The sequence below is a fragment of the Lissotriton vulgaris genome, chromosome 4_1 (genome assembly GCF_964263255.1).
Source record: "Lissotriton vulgaris chromosome 4_1, aLisVul1.2, whole genome shotgun sequence".
NCBI lineage: Eukaryota > Metazoa > Chordata > Amphibia > Caudata > Salamandridae > Lissotriton > Lissotriton vulgaris.
Genome location: NC_141691.1, coordinates 1612758191 through 1612774641, shown reverse-complemented (window position 1 = coordinate 1612774641; position 16451 = coordinate 1612758191).

Here is a 16451-nt window from a genome sequence, read left to right as displayed (position 1 = left end):
GCTTCACTAGACATCCTTCATAGCCAATGACTGCATATTTTCCATTATTGATATCTTCTGTGATGTTCCTCTTATAACTGTAGTTTTGCAGAACTTCATACAAACAAGTGTTCTCAAGGTGAGTACTTCTATTTGGATAGTATGTATCCAACATATTTGTCTTCAAAATATCTGTACTGTTTGGTTCTTTCTCCACCAAATATTCAATTTCTTGTACAGATTTCAAAACTCGGTTTCGTGTTGCAGCAAGACCTAGACTCACCCAAATGATTGTTCTTGATTTGGCATAGAGACTTGCTGATGATAACCGATCAGGACATTCATATGCTCCAATTTCTCGATGCGACAACATCTTCAGACTGAAACTGTATAATTTCTTGCTTAGACTCTTTTCATGTGAAATGTCCTCCCACATTTCCTTCAGTTCTGTCTTTTCTTTTTTAGTGTTGTAAGATGTCACATATCGAGCCACAGCAATAGAATTGTCAGCAACGAACTGAATATCCATGTTAGCATTCCACATGGACAAAATCACTGGGTTGTAATCGTTGATGTACTTAGATTCTTCATTTCTTTTCAAATTGTATGTATTTTTGGGAGATTTCCTCGTCACAGTATGTCGTAGAGATGACATCAAATTATTTACTCTTCCCTTAGAAATCACTGGTCGTGGAAACGCAAAACGACATTTCATGTAGTACTTTTCCTTGTTTTTAAATTTTCGACGTCAGTACTTTCCACAACAATGAGATTGAAAACGTAAAACTTGTTGCCTTAAACTGTTTCCTTCAGTAGATTTTGGAATAGCACATGTTGAATACTCTTCAATGAAACTCATCACTGTTTCATCCGAATCAGTTCCAAATTTGGGTACATCTTTAATCCATAACAACATATGTATATGAGGAGCACCTCTCGCTTGATATTCCTTCCTCCAAAAGAAATCCAAAACCTCTCCAAGGGGAGGATTTTTTTTGTTGGTAATAAAAGACATCATAGCTTCAAATCTATGATTAAAATATCTGCAAATATTCACTGGTTTCAAAGAACACAGTTCTCCAGGTGTTTTCAATTCTATATTTTGTATGTTTCTATTTGCCTCTCGTAGAAATTGAAGTAAGTCGTCCCATGCATACTCAGCACAGTTAAGAGTGAGGAACCATGTAGGAGTTCCTAAGTTTCTTAGCATACATTTCAATTCTCCATGACGACGGAACCAATACTCATTGGTTCCACGTTGACATGCCATGAGATTGATTAGCTGAGATTCCAAAATACTATCTTGCAGATTGACTTTCTCCATAAAGTCCCTTGCAGAAACATTTTGCAGATGAGCTCCACTTTTCAGTATATGATTAACTGCATAAGAAAGACCAGACAAATCACTTTCATACAGTAGATGGAACAAATACGGAATACATTGACGAAACCTTGGATCTTTAGCATATAATCTTAAAGTCTGGTATTCAGCTGCAGGAATTTGAACTGGTCGATCGTCATATCGTCCACCACGACCTGTTGGAAATAACTGTGGAAAACAACGAGCTTCCAAACTTTCTTCCCATACACTAATAGGACTTCATTTTGCTGCTTTCATTTGAAACAAGTCAATTGCATTCCCCATTACTTCTTTGGAATGCAAAGGATGAACAGTATAATGTTCATTTATTTCTTCATTTCTAGACACATCAACTTTTTCAGTTTGGCCAACTGAACAATCACTATTTTCTTCTGTAGCTGTTTCCTCTGCTCCAACACTTACATCTTTGTAGTACTCATTGTTTTTGACCAAATACAACGTTGCCTTTTTGACTTTCCTAACATCCACTAAATCTTGCCAGATTTTCTTACTCTTTGTCGGAACCCCATTAACTAGAATAACTAGAGGATCCTCTTCTACTCTTTCTACACCAATTGTATCAATATTTTTCTTCACATCTAGAGGCAAATAAACAACTCTTCCCTTTAATCCTCTTTGTAAATCTGTAGGAGGTAATTTTCCTATCTTAGGCTCCATGCGAACAATAGCTTGAAAAGGATGGACACATTGAATCAAAATTGATTCATAAGTATTTAAATCCATCAATTCATAAGGAATATCTATCAACTGAAGATTATTATAAACTGCTCTAGCAGGCATTGTATTTTCATTTAATTTGTTCAAACAATAATTACAAATACGCTGATCAAAACTCAAATCAAAAGAATTCTCCACCAACAAATAACTTACAAAATCCTTCCATTCACTATTATTTTCAAATTCACATTTCGCATATAAATCAACTAACCTAGTCTGAATCTTATAATGAGTCCGTCGACACACAAGTTAAATTAGGCCTTTCACTTGAATACACCTTAAACTTGGTAATTTCCTCGTCAAACTTTTCTGTACTTGAAATCTGTCCATTATCTTCCACATTACCATCCATTACTATATCCATTTCTACACTGTCCTCTTTGTTCCCAAAATAACAAAACTCAATTTCTTCACAAATAGTCTTCACATCCACTTCAGATCCATGCAAAAGAGCACTGTTTAACTGTTTAAGCTTAAGTGCTGGACTTTTTGCATAATACAACTTTCTCACTAATTTCCTCACCTTATTATGATGCACTGCTAACATCCTAAAATGATGAAAAACACTCTGACATACTTTTCTAGAAAGACAAGCCAGTGAATGCCCATGCAAACCTGTGCTTTCTCTCACTCTGCAAGGATCTAACTCTTGCAAGATCTTCATTTTTTGTTTCAGACTTTTCTTACTATATGTACGTAAGAAATTTCGAAGCAAATCGATTGAATCCTGTCGCACACTACAAATACTACTGCACTTCCATGTGTACACTGGACCCTTAGTACATCTCCCTAAAACTTCATGAGCTAACACCTCTTCTGCATCTCTAGACACAAGTTTCTCTTTTTCTCTTTTTCCATCACACAACCATCTTTCACCTCATATGCTCGACCACTGGTGTCAACTGCATGAACCAAATCATTTTCCTGAAAGTAACTCTCCTCATTGAAAAATGGCTCAGAACTTGAACTATGCATCCATTCGCCAGAAAATACTTCACAAAAATTTGTCCGATTAATAATTCTTTTCCATCTACTGTTCGATTTGAAAACATCAATTGCCCTAATTCTATTAATTACTAAAATAAATACTTTTTTCTTAACTTCAAAAGCCTGATCCACAATCTTCTCTACACTTTTCTTTTTCTTGTAAAAAGCAGTTCTCTGTTTACCTTTCTTATCATTTTTTAGCAAATTTAAAACTACCCTATTGCGAAACATTCGCCTACGAATATCCCTAAATTGATTTACCCTTCCATTGCTATCCATTCTCTTCTCTCCTGCTCCAATCGAGACATTTTTTGTGGGCCGCTCCTTCCTTTTTAGATTTGCTGTCTCCTTCTGAATATTCACATTACCAATATTATTTTTTTTGTACGACATATGTTGCGAAGAAAAGACTTAATTGGCTTACCAGGAGCTTTTCTGGTGTTTTTTAAAGTAGTTGTTGTAGAGGATTTTATAAATTCTGTTGCTGATGTTCTCCTTTTACGTATGGTATTTTTGATACTTCTTTGCCTTGAAGGCATTTTTGCTTGCTTTTCAGAATTTGATTTGAATCTGTTGTTCTGAAAAAAAAAACATGAAAGACCACTATTAGCAAACAACAAAGTAATGACAAAAAGCAAAGAATATAAACAATAAATTGCAACATATTTAAGTTTATACAACATCAACTCAGGGTTTTATTTATGAAGGCCTTGCACCACCAGTGCAACACATGTTGCATTCCAAAAATACAAATCCTCTACCTTGCAAATATTGATATCAAGCATTATCAAAAAGCAGAACACAAACAAAGAGCAAAGAAACTCAAGGCCTTATTTATGAAAGCCTTGCGCCAGAAGAGCGCCACTTATTTCCCATGTATAAAGTGACATACCTATGCCACAAGACAATCATAAATAACAGCCAAATATAAATTCCATTGATTTGCCCCCAAAATCGTTTTTTGATTAACATTTAAAAAACACAGGGCAGAACCTATGTACAAGCACAGAATTTCACTTTTAAACATCACTGTTTCCCAAAATACAAATCCTCTACCTTGCAAATGTTGATAGCAAGCATTATCAAAAAGCAGAACACAAACCAAGGGCAAAGAAACTCAAAGCCTTATTTATGAAGACCTTGCACCAGAAGAGTGTCACTTATTTCCCATGTATAAAGTGATGCACCGGTTGCACAAGGCAATCATAAATAAGGGCTAAATGAAAATACCATTCATTTGCACCCAAAATCGTTTTTTGAATACCATTTAAAAAACACTGCCCAGAACCTATGTAAAAGCACTGAATTTCACCTTTGAAACGTCACTGTTTCCCAAAATACAAATCCTCTACCTTGCAAATGTTGATATCAAGCATTATCAAAAAGCAGAACACAAACTAAAAGCAAAGAAACTCAAGACCTTATTTATGAAGACCTTGCACCACCAGTGCGTCACTTTCTTCCCATGTTAAAAGTGACATACCTATGCCACAAGACAATCATAAATAAGACTCAAATATAAATACCATTGCTTGGCACCAAAAATCGTTTTTTAATTAACATTTAAAAAACACAGGGCAGAACCTATGTACAAGCACAAAATTTCACTTTTGAAATATCACTGTTTACCAAAATACAAAACCTCTACCTTGCAAATGTTGATATCAAGCATTATCAAAAAGCAGAACACAAACCAAGAGCAAAGAAACTCAAAGCCTTATTTACGAAGACCTTGCGCCAGAAGAGCGTCACTTATTTCCCATGTATAAAGTGATGCACCGGTTGCACAAGGCAATCATAAATAAGGGCCAAATGAAAATACCATTCATTTGCCCCCAAAATCGTTTTTTGAATAACATTTAAAAAACACTGCCCAGAACCTATGTATAACCACTCAATATCACTTTTGAAACGTCACTGTTTCCCAAAATACAAATCCTCTACTTTGCAAATGTTGATATCAAGCATTATCAAAAAGCAGAACACAAACCAAGAGCAAAGAAACTCAGGGCCTTATTTTTGAAAGCCTTGCGCCACCAGTGCGTCACTTTCTTCCCATGTTAAAAGTGACATACCTACGCCACAAGACAATCATAAATTAGACCCAAATATAAATACCATTGATTGGCACCAAAAATCGTTTTTTGAATAATATTTGAAAAACACAGGGCAGAACCTATGTACAAGCACTGAATTTCACTTTTGAAACCTCACTGTTTCCCAAAATACAAATCCTCTACCTTGCAAATGTTGATATCAAGCATTATCAAAAAGCAGAACACAAACCAAAAGCGAAGAAACTCAAAGCCTTATTTATGAAGACCTTGCGCCAGAAGAGCGTCACTTATTTCCCCTGTATAAAGTGATGCACCGGTTGCACAAGGCAATCATAAATGAGGGCTCAATGAAAATACCATTCATTTGCCCCCAAAATCGTTTTTTGAATAACATTTAAAAAACACTGCCCAGAACCTATGTATAACCACTCAATATCACTTTTGAAACGTCACTGTTTCCCAAAATACAAATCCTCTACTTTGCAAATGTTGATATCAAGCATTATCAAAAAGCAGAACACAAACCAAGAGCAAAGAAACTCAGGGCCTTATTTATGAAAGCCTTGCGCCACCAGTGCGTCACTTTCTTCCCATGTTAAAAGTGACATACCTACGCCACAAGACAATCATAAATTAGACCCAAATATAAATACCATTGATTGGCACCAAAAATCGTTTTTTGAATAACATTTAAAAAACACAGGGCAGAACCTATGTACAAGCACTGAATTTCACTTTTGAAACATCACTGTTTCCCAAAATACAAATCCTCTACCTTGCAAATGTTGATAGCAAGCATTATCAAACAGCAAAACACAAAAACAAGAGCAAAGAAACTCAAAGCCTTATTTATGAAGACCTCGTGCCAGAAGAGCGTCACTTATTTCCCATGTATAAAGTGATGCACCGGTTGCACAAGGCAATCATAAATAAGGGCCAAATGAAAATACCATTCATTTGCCCCCAAAATCGATTTTTGAATAACATTTAAAAAACACTGCACAGAACCTATGTATAACCACTCAAAATCCCTTTTGAAACGTCACTGTTTCCCAAAATACAAATCCTCTACTTTGCAAATGTAGATATCAAGCATTATCAAAAAGCAGAACACAAACCAAGAGCAAAGAAACTCAGGGCCTTATTTATGAAAGCCTTGCGCCACCAGTGCGTCACTTTCTTCCCATGTTAAAAGTGACATACCTACGCCACAAGACAATCATAAATAAGACCCAAATATAAATACCAATGATTGGCACCAAAAATCGTTTTTTGATTAACATTTAAAAAAGCACGGGGCAGAACATATGTACAAGCACTGAATTTCACTTTTAAAACCTCACTGTTTCCCAAAATACAAATCCTCTACCTCGCAAATGTTGATATCATATATTATCAAAAAGCAGAACACAAACCAAGAGCAAAGAAACTCAAAGCCTTATTTATGAAGACCTTGCGCCAGAAGAGCGTCACTTATTTCCCATGTATAAAGTGATGCACGGGTTGCACAAGGCAATCATAAATAAGGGCCAAATGAAAATACCATTCATTTGCACCCCAAATCGTTTTTTGAATAACATTTAAGAAACACTGCGCAGAACCTATGTTCAGGCATTCAATTTCACTACTAAAACTTAACTATCTGCTTCCAAATATTCTCCATACAGCAAACAAGTCTCTATCTAAATTAAATAAATCATTACTTACCTTTACAAATGCTTTGGGAGATTGAAAACAGTGTCAGACAAACACACCAATTTTTCTTTAGCAGAGCAAAAGGTGTGCACTCAATACACTGAAACCAAGACTGGCATAGAAAATCTCTATCTTTACACACAAATGCCTTATTTCAACCAATCAAAAGTCTTCCCTCACTATTTTCAAACCAACACCCTTCCCCCTCTCAGATCTTTCTATCTGTTACCATAGCAACTCCCTCCTAACTGAACTCTCAGGTTCAAAAGTTTATTCTACAATGTTGCAAATTAAGTCAGCAAGGATGTTTGACCTCTCAATACACCAGCATATCCAGGGCATTATTGCTTTTAGTGACTTTTTCTTAACCATTCAAATTGCTTCTTTCAAACAACACAACCATGCACCCTAACTTTTAGCTTTCAACTATCTGAATCCACCAATCATTGCTTGTGATTCAACAGCAGAGAAACTCCACAATTATTTTTTGGGAAACTCCTACTGTTCCAACTTCCATTTCATTCCCACACTTCATCTGACTGCAGCAGAACCTTCTCACATCATGTATTCTGTGTGGATTTTTGGACATAGCTACATCCACTGGGCTCAAAGGTATGCAGCTAGCAGAAATTATCACAACCTTGATTTATCAAATCTGGAAATCAAGTGGATTGGCCAGAGAGGATTGAGATGTCATCAATTGATATCATTGGTGAAAACCTTTTTGCATCTGCCAAACCCTGACCTCTTAATAGTGCACTGTGGTGGAAATGATTTGGGCACTATGACTGGGTTGGTCTGGAAATGCTTTTAAAGGACACCTTTGATCAATTGATGACACTTTTTCCACAAACTGCCTTGGTATATTCCAATATATGCCAAAGACAGAAATGGAACTGGTCCAACCAATTTTGTCCACAATTTGAAAAAGCACGGAAACATGTGAATAAATCTGTTTCTGCTTACATGAGAGACTGTGGAATGGGTTCAATATACAATAATAACTTGTGTTACCACATGCAAGACATCTACAGAGGAGATGGTGTGCACTTCTCAGATGAGGGAAATAGAATTTTCCTCCTGAATTTAAGACTGTGCATTGGAACCTACTTGTAGGTACCTAAATCAATCACAGAACCCAAAAGCTCTTTTCAGAGCTACCCTACCTCTGATCATTCAAAACGTTTATCATTTTCTAACTTTTTTCACGATTTTTCACCAAAGTACGCTTCCCGGTACGCGCACCGGTGCGCGTACTGGGCGCTCCCCCCGCGAAAAATGCAAGATTTTTTTTTTTTTAGCCTTTATGAGCCTCCTAAGCCCCCCTCAAAAAACCTAGAGGGTCAAGAAGTGTCTACCGTGCCCCCTTCTACCCATTCCGAACATTGTTTGCCCTCCATCTTGTGTCTCGATTGTACCGAAACACAAAATGGAGGACTCCCGTTACGCTGCCGGTACGCGTACCGGGGCGCGCACCGGTAAGCGCTCCATAAAAAAAGGTGGGAAAGTATTTTACAGAAGAACCACTGGAGACACTTTCATCAAATATAGAATAGGCCCTACTACATAGCAGTCCATACCATTTGCCCAAATTTGATGGAATTCCATAGAGACATTTAGGCTACAGGCCTGACTAAATATCCTGAGGTAAATTACATGACCAAAACACATATGAAGTGTGAGAATTTACAACCAATTAAAAAGTTTCTTTCATTTTCTACGATTATTTCCTGACATTTGATTGGTTATGTACATGAATAAATAAAAAAAAAGAGAAGGAAACACAGCCATTTTGACTACTGCTTCCTGAAGTACATTTGAAAAGAAATAACACTGACAACTTCAACTGCTTTCTCAAAGGTAAATTGTTATTTTGGAAAGTGAAGTATGTTGTGCACTTTAAGTTAATTTGAGAAAAAATATTCTGTTAGTTATATACTATCCCTCTGTAATAGTTATAGATTGAGATAGGCTTCTCTGTTATAGTTATGGATTGAGTTAGGCTTCCCTTGTATTATTATAAATTTACTTAGGCTTCATCACATACTCTTTGTTATATTTCAAATTTCAGCCTGATACCATACACTGCCCAAAGATAACTTCACTGTTAAAAAATCCAAACTACATGTCTGAACTTAAACCCAACAGTGCCCTATCTCTACTGATATAATTATTGTTTCTGCAATTTACAGCAACAAAATGGAAGAAGAAAAGAATATATCTTTTGAAATTGTTTTGAACAACAACCAGGATGGAAAAAATGCTGAAAATGATAACATTGACTTTATGGATGAGTCTCTGGACCTTGAATTACTTGAGTGTGTGGAATCAATGGAAACACAGAATGTAAATGAAGAGATTCCAGACAACATTTTATTAGAAGTTTTATTAAATTATGAAAAAGAATCAGAAGAATAAATTTATATTTAATAATCAAAAATTGTTCGAGCCATTATTCATTTTTATATGTAATTCATCAAGTAGATCAAAAATGTTTAAAATATAAAGTAAGACTTATAATATACTGTGCAACTTTATTGTGTTACATAGAAAGTTTGCTCATAGTTACTTCCTTTCTCCCACTATATTTTCTACAATGTGTATTTAACATCTCTTTATCATCTCCTGCCTCCATGTTGTTTCTGCTTTCCTGAATTCCATATACCACAATAACTTCTGTAACAACATGCAAGATATCTACAAAGGAAACTATGTATATTAAATTATAGACTCTGCATTGATACCAACATGTTGGTACTTAAATAAAAAAAACAACAAAAAGAACAATTAATAAACATACAATTTTTAAAAGTGATTCTTTTTTCCCAATAGTACGATCTCAGGAGCGCTCCCAGGAGCGCTCCCAGTAGCGCTTCCCCCGCGAAAATCGAAAAAAAAAATATTTTTTTGAGACCCCGCGGGGCCCTTTTATGGCCCCCATATCAAACCTAGGGGGTCAGGGGGGGTCTACTCTGCCCCCTTATGGTCAATTCCCCCCTTTGTTTTTGCCACCTCTTGTGTCTCGATTTTACCGAGACACAAGATGGCGGCCGCTCCGGACTGTTTAGAATGTTTACAGACACCCGAGAGCCAATCAGCTTTCTGTGTGCAAGTCGCGTGGCACGCCCGGCACGCGCCGGGGCGCTGCCATAGATTTATACATTTTTTTGAACCTAAATTACTTAAAATCCACTGGAGCTGATTGGCTCTCAGGTGTCTGTAAACATTCTAAACAGTCCAGAGCGGCCGCCATCTGGTGTCTCTGTAGGATCGAGACATGAGAGGTGGCCAAAACAAAGGGGGAAATGACCATAAGGGGGCAGAGTAGACCCCCCCTGACCCCCTAGGTTTGATATGGGGGCCATAAAAGGGCCCCGCGGGGTCTCAAAAAAATATTTTTTTTTTCGATTTTCGCGGGGGAAGCGCTACTGGGAGCGCTCCTGGGAGCGCTCCTGAGATCGTACTATTGGGAAAAAAGAATCACTTTTAAAAATTGTATGTTTATTAATTGTTCTTTTTGTTGTTTTTTTTATTTAAGTACCAACATGTTGGTATCAATGCAGAGTCTATAATTTAATATACATAGTTTCCTTTGTAGATATCTTGCATGTTGTTACAGAAGTTATTGTGGTATATGGAATTCAGGAAAGCAGAAACAACATGGAGGCAGGAGATGATAAAGAGATGTTAAATACACATTGTAGAAAATATAGTGGGAGAAAGGAAGTAACTATGAGCAAACTTTCTATGTAACACAATGGGGGCTTTAAAAGGCCCCGCGGGGCAAAAAAAATAAAAAAAATTCCGTTTTTTTTGCTGTCGGAGCGCCCGGTACGCGCACCGGGAAGCGGACCGGGGAGAGTACTATGGGGAAAAAAGAATGATAGACTTTTCAAATATTGTATGTTTATTAATTGTTCTTTTTGTTGTTTTTTTTATTTTTTTTTATTTAAGTACCAACATGTAGGTACCAATGCAGAGTCTAAAATTTAATATACACCGTCTCCTTTGTAGATATCTTGCATGTTGTTACAGCAGTTATTGTGGTATCTGGAATTCATAGCATAGTGTGTCAGGAAAGCAGAAACAATATGGAGGCAGGAGATGATAAAGAGATGTTAAATACACATTGGAGATAATATAGTGGGAGAAAGGAAGTAACTATGAGCAAACTTACTATGTAACACAAAAAAGTTGCACAGTATATTTTAAGTCTGACTTTACATTATAATCAATCTGGTACTAGTTTAAGAAATACATATAAAAATGAATAATGTCTCAAACAATTTTTGAATTATTAAATATAAATTTATTTTTCAGATTCCTTTTCCAAATTTAACAGAACTTCTAATATTTGATTGTCAGAAATGTCCTCATTTTGAATCAGGAAATCTACTGATTGTACACATTGAAGTAGTTCATAGTCACGTGATTCATCCATGAATTCTGAGTCATTGGGTTCAATAACTTTATTATTGTTGCTCTCCAGAACAATTTCGATGGAATTTTTTTGCTCTCCTTCCATTTTTGTGCTGTAATTTGCATTTAAAAAAAATATATCAGTAGAGATAGGGCACTGTTGGGTTTAAGTTCAGACAGGTACTTTGGTTTTTTTAACAGTGATTTTATCTTTGGGCAGTGTATGGTATCAGACTGGAAGTAGAAATATAAAAATGTGTATGTCATAAAGCCTAAGTAAATTCATAATTATACAAGACAAGCCTGACTCCATCCATAACTATAACAGAGAAGTCTATCTAATTCTATACCTATTACAGAGGGATAGTATATAACAATCAGAAAATGTTTTCCAAATTAACTTAAAGTGCACAACATACTTCAGTTTTTAAAATAACATCTTACCTTTCAAAAAGAAGTTTAAGTTGTCAGTGAAAATGCTCTTGAAATGTACTTCAGGAAGTAGTAGTCAAAATGGCTGTGTTTCTCTCTCTTTCTTTATATATATAGGTACATAACCAATCAAATGTCATGAAATAATAGTAGAAAATGAAAGTAACATTTTAATTGGTTGTCAATTCTAACACTTCATATGTGTTTTTGTCATGTAATTTACCTCAGGATATTTAGTCAGGCCTACAGCATAAATGTCTCAATGGAATTCCATCAAATTTGGGTAAATGGTAGGGATTGCTATGTAGTTGGGCCTATTCTATATTTGATGAAAGTGTTTCCAGTGGTTTTTCTGTAAATTACTTTCCCACCTTTTTTTAGGGAGCGCTTACCGGTGCGCGCTCCCTAAATAGATAGATAAAATAGAGCATATGGGTGCAACAATTGTTTTGTCAGAAAATTTGAAAACAAAATTGGATTCATTAGAGAAAAGTATTTCTAAAACAGCTGGTTTTGAAAAGACTCTGAATGTGTGTTTAAATTGTCGTATCATTTTGAGCAGGAATTTAAATGTTGAAAGAGGTCTGGTAAATGGAGCAATGGGTTATGTTGTTGATTTTGTGAATTATAGAAATAGAGATGGAAATGAATTTTTAAAAATAAAATTTTATGGTATTGAGCAAGTACAACAAATCAGTCGTTGTTCTGCTAGATTTTTACTTGTAAAAGACTTATATAATCGCCGAAAACAGTTTCCTGTTTGTTTGGCATATGCAGTAACAATTCATAAATCTCAAAGTTTAAGTGTAGATAGTGCTTTGGTGAACATTGGAAGATCTGTGTTTAAAGAGGGTATGGCATATGTGGCATTATCCCGAGTCAGAACTTTATCAGGATTGTACTTGATTGAGTGTGATGAGACAAAGATTTGTGCAGATCTAGATTGTGTTAAAGAATACAATAGGTGAAGAAGAGAGTATGCTCCACATTTGCCTCAATATCCTCTGTTTGAAAAACATGTGGTAGGCCGAAAAAGAAGAAATGAGAATAATTGCAGTGAGGTAGTAGCAAAAAGACAAAAAGTAGATGAAACTGTAATTCAAAACAGAAAGAAAAAGGATTGTGATGAAAATGTTGTTGGATTTCAGTTTGAAAACAGTTCTGGTGTCAACTGCTATGCTAATGTAGTGGTTAATGTTGTTTTTTTTCTTCAAACTTTACAAGAACAGATTGTTGAAAATCGGGATCAAAGATTGTGTGGTTTATTGAATTCTGTGTTTGAGAAATGTAGCAGTGATAGAGCAAAAATAGAAAGTGTAACAGAAATTCGAAATATTTTAGATATGTGTTCTGGTCAAGATACATTTTCACAGAACATTCAGCAGGATTGTCAGGAATTTTTAATGTATATGTTTGGTGTTTTGGAAGATGAAAGTGTAGATGTAGATAATCTTTTCAGCCTTTCTTATCAATGGCAGCATGACTGCCACAATTGTAGTTCATCAAGTAATACTAGAATAGACACTGAAAGATTTATATATTTGACTTTACCAGACTGTAAATCAGTGTCATTTAAAAATCTAGTTAAAGCAGCAGATCATAATATGGTGTGTACCCAATGTAAATGTCCAATGCTATCCACATTATTTATACAAAGTTATGGTCAGTATATCATTTTAGTTTTCCAACGATGTAGACCTGATGGAACTAAATTGACAACTTGTATCAAGAATTTTGTGGCTTCTCAGTTATCAATTTTAGGAAGAACCTTTACAACTGAAGCTAATATTTATCATGACGGTCCTTCGACAACATCAGGACATTATACATGCTACTTAAAATGTAAAAAAGGTTGGAGTTACTGCAATGATTCTCATTTGACTTATAAACAATGTTTGCCTTATGACTTTAAAAATTCTTACCTAGTGTTTTTAAAACCAAAGTTTTAGTAAAGGTAATTGGCCTTTGAAGACGGGAATAGTTAATAAAAGTTAGTTAGTTAGTTAATCTAATGTTTAAAATTATTTATCTCATATAGGTACTGTAAGTGGATCTCATAGTAAAAAATACACATATATCTGACACGATTTGGCCGTAAGGAAAGTGTAAGGTATGATGTTCTTAGATCTTTTTTCATAGGAAGTCGATGAAATGGAAGTTATAGAGAACAGCAGACTTTTTTTGCACCAAAAGGACCTTCACTATCTTCTATTTGGCCTCACGGAAAAGTAAGTGAATCAAAGATTAGTGTACATATATGAGTTGTAAGCTTTTATGTTTTTTTTTAAACACAATCTTTTAGATTGTGTTTTTTTTCCCGCTGTTATATGATGAAGAGTTTGAACTCACTAATTTAAGTGAAATTCAATATATTCTGAGAACAGCAAAAATAAACAATGTATCATATTGTAGAAGTTATTCTATAGTTTGCATTGTGTAATTTATATTGTATTCCCATTGTCTCACACTCATTTTCCTTTTTCCACCCTTATTTAGCTCTCTTTACTCATTTACACTGCCTTCTTTTAACTTTGTTTCATCGCTGTTCCTTTACTCCACTTCATTTACAACTCCTCAATCCAATTTGAACTGTCTGCATTTCCTCTCTCCATTCCACCACTTTTTATCTTTCTCACATTCTCTCAGTACCACTGCTTTAGTTTTCTTCTCTCTCTTTCTTTCTTTTGCTCCTTTACTCTTTTTCCTTTCTCACTCATTGAACTGCAGTTCACTCAGTCCTTCCCTATGTTTTTCTGTGTACTTACTCTCTCACTCCTTTTTCCTCCATCGTTCTATATTAACCTCATTCCCTTCATCCCTTCACTCTGTGACTCCCCTTCACTCACTCTCAGTCATCTTCTATTCCTCTTTCTTATTAATAGTTCCTCATTTAGACTCCTCTCCTTTTCACTCATTTTCCTTTTACTTTCTCATCTTTCCTGATTTCGTTTTGGTATCTCGCATTCTTTTAGTATCTTACTTATCTTCAGTAATTTAATTTCTTTCTATTTCTATTTCCCTCTTTTTTCTCTTTCTACATTACTTTATTTCAGTTTTTGTATCCTTCACTATTGCTTTATTTCTTAGTAAACTTTTTTAGATATTTTACCTCTTGACCTGTTTCTTTTATTTTAAAATATATATTTTGCTAATTTTAACTTGTTTTTTCTTTTGTCTTTCACAGATGCAAAGTGTAGTTTAAAGATGCAAGTACATTTACATTAATTATATGGTAAGTGTGACTACAAAATGTAATTTATCATCACCCTTTGTTTTAACCTCACTACTTTTCTGTCACCCTACCTAACCCCTGTTTTCTTACTCTGCTTCCCTCACTTATTCTTATCCTCCATATTTACTTCTCTTTTCCTTCCTTTCCTACCACATTCAACTTCTTTCAGTGTCCCTGCTCACCCACACTCCCTCTCTTTCCTTTTTTTTCTGCTTCACTTAGTCCCTTTCTGACACTCCTTCCTTTACTCTCTCTGTTCTTTCTTTCTGTCACTCCCCATGTCTTACCCTTATTCACTTTTATCCACCCTCTTTCACTCCTCTTTACTTACACTCACTGCTTTTTTCTTTCCCTCCGTCACCATTGTTCCTTTTCTCTGGTTCCGTCACTACCTTTCATTCCTCATCCTTTACTCTCCTTCCTTTTACTGTCATCACCCATTCACATTCTCCTAGAACATCTGCTTTAGTTTTCTTACTCTTTCTTCTCTTCTTTTGCTCCCTTATTCATTTTCCTTTTCTCAGTTACTTCCTCTTATACCTTTTCTCTGTTTTACTATCTCTTACACAGTCCCTCTGTGTTTCTCTCTCTAGCTCTCTTTCTCTTTACACCACTCTATTTTTTCCCCATTCCTCATGCTCACTCCTTCTTTTTTTTTTTTTGGTTGGTGCGCTGACGGGACGCGTCCCGGTACGCGCACCGGGGTGCAGACCAGTACGCGCACCAGGAGCGCTCCTGAGTGAAATATAAAAAAAAAGAATACACTTTAAAAATATATATATATTATATTAATATACAATATAGGATTCATTTTTAGAAAAACATACCTTTCTAAGCTATAGATATTTGCGAGAAAAAAAAACATACAAATTCACTAAAAAACACATAGGTATGAGTCCATATAAAAAAATTAGGAATTAGCATTTAAAAAACCTATGAAATTCACTGAAAAAACCATAGGTTTCAAACCAGTTATAGTTAGGAATTAGCATTTAAAAAACCTATGAAATTCACTGAAAAAACCATAGGTTTCATACCAGTTATAGTTAGGAATTAGCATTTAAAAAACCTATTAAATTCACTGAAAAAACCATAGGTTTCACACCAGTTATAGTTAGGTGGAAATTTTACTGACATAAAACCAATGAAATTCCCACGTTATAGTTAGTTGGACTCACTATAACTTGCGCGTGCAATGCACTGCTGATGACATCACATATTACATCACTCATGACATGGTCAGTGACATCACTCATGACATGGTCAGTGACATCACTCATGACATCATTGATGACACCATCCTTGTGACAGAGTGACTGACCTCCTTTCACTGTAAAGTAACCCTTGAAACACATATTCAAAAATAGAAACTAACATTTTCAAAAAAGTGGAGATACCTATACCAGTTACAACAACCAATTCAGTAATTCCACCATTTATATACACATCCACTCATTCACCAACAGTTCTATATAGTCATTCATACATATACTCACACATCATATGTAGTGAGACACCTATACATCCGTTAACACACCGAAAGTCTTCCAAA